The 1,774-nt window shown below is 39.3% G+C and overlaps 1 protein-coding gene across 7 annotated transcripts in view; it reads right to left on the reverse strand.

Moving 5' to 3' along the window:
• Nucleotides 1-1,774, reverse strand: part of CDH18 (cadherin 18) — a 450,693-nt gene that overhangs the window by 222,395 nt on the left and 226,524 nt on the right. The window lies entirely within an intron of this gene.

A 1,774-nucleotide genomic window follows, 5' to 3' on the forward strand; every position in this document is an offset into this window, starting at 1 on the left:
GTAGGGAGGAAAAAAAAAAAGAAAAAGAGATTACTGCTCATGTTCACAACTTAATTCTGAGTCACACTACATGCAATAGTTTTGACTTGACTAATGCTGCATCAGGCATTAATCAGCAAAATTTCTGGCTCATTATCTTCAGAGTTAATTTTAGTGAGTCCTGCTTAATGAGCAGGATTCGTACCCCCATTCCTTAAGTTAAAATTAGGTGTTTAAAATAAAAACTAATTTCATACCGAGGCGTTACTGCCCACTTGCTCAAAGGATAAAAATATATTGTTACAAGTACGAGAACAAATACAGCATGAAAAAATGCAAAAGTGAAAGTCTAGGGAAAATATATATATATATATATATATACACGTATATATATATGTCACCAAGTCAATGGCATATCTCGCTAGTTTTCCACCCACCTTTTCACACCTCTAAAACTACATGGTTGTTACCAGATATCTTTCTGGCTGACGGAGAGCTAAGCAAAAAATGTTACCATCCATGCCCTGCCCCAGTTGCGTACTAACATCATCTTTATATTGCTGCCTCCTCAGATCATTAACAACATTCACGGCCATTCCTGGCACCAGCTGAAATGTCTAGCATTACATTAAAACTTGCTTTTAAATGCAGATTATTTGACAGAGAGAAGAAAAGGAGAGGCTACAGGTGTAATTCCACACTTAGACAGGACAACACAGGAACTTTACACAAGATGTAGTAAAAAGCAGATGAGGTAAACTTGGAGCTGTAAGCTTTTCACCAGTCTCAACTGTCATCAAGACTGCACTTCAGACCACATGATGAAAGAAAAAGTCACATAATACCACAAATACAGCAACTGTTATTGGAGATTGGCTATAGCCTATATGTATAGAGCTATGTCTTATGGAACTAAGGAATGAAACACCTTCATTTTCTAAGATATCTTACATTTATGGAATATCCAGTACATGAAAAATACTAGACCTGAAGAATTCTCACATGATAGGTGGGGACATTTAATGAAACTATATCCTAACAGGATAAGACATGTTCCAGGACTGGCCATATTCATGCAAGAAAGCAGCTCATACAGTACTCTCACTGAGCTCAGTGAGTATTTAAAGTCTGCTACACAAGCCAGAAAAGGTACTGTGATTACAGTCTCTTAATTAAACAGTTAAGGCAACTCTATCTTGGAGCCGCCCAATTCTTTCTTAACCATCTCGCAGCTACAACAACAAGCTCCAGAGCCTCTTAGCTGGACACACAAAACCTGTCCTTAAGAGTTGATTTGTTTCCAAGTCCCACACTCCTTGAGATGAAAATTAGGCTGTAGCTTATCCCATTTGGATGGGTACCTAACCAAGACTGAGCAGTAAATTCAAGTAAACGCCTCCTACACAACAAGTAATTGCCTGGTTATGGTGACTAAGGAAAGGCTGAATTCACCTTGCTTATGTGTATAGTTGGAATAATACAAGTGTATAGATGTAACTACAGAGTAAATAGCCAGAGGGCACCTAAGAAAAGACTCACCAGTGCTGAGGCTTTCAGTTGAGATGGATGCTTGCCAGTGTTGAGACTCACCACAAAAACTCCACAAAGGAACAATCTCCAGAAAGAGATGCTATCTTAGTGGTGGTTAGCCCTGAAATGGGATCTAGAAGAGGTGGAGTCAAGCTCCATCCCTTCCAGAAGCACAGCTGAATTACCTTCACCTGTGCTCCCGCACCTGACTTCTTGCTTGCATCAGAATGTTAATCAAAAGTTCAGGCTGTGATCAACAGTCTCC

The sequence above is a fragment of the Coturnix japonica genome, chromosome 2 (assembly GCF_001577835.2).
Source record: "Coturnix japonica isolate 7356 chromosome 2, Coturnix japonica 2.1, whole genome shotgun sequence".
Taxonomy (NCBI): domain Eukaryota; kingdom Metazoa; phylum Chordata; class Aves; order Galliformes; family Phasianidae; genus Coturnix; species Coturnix japonica.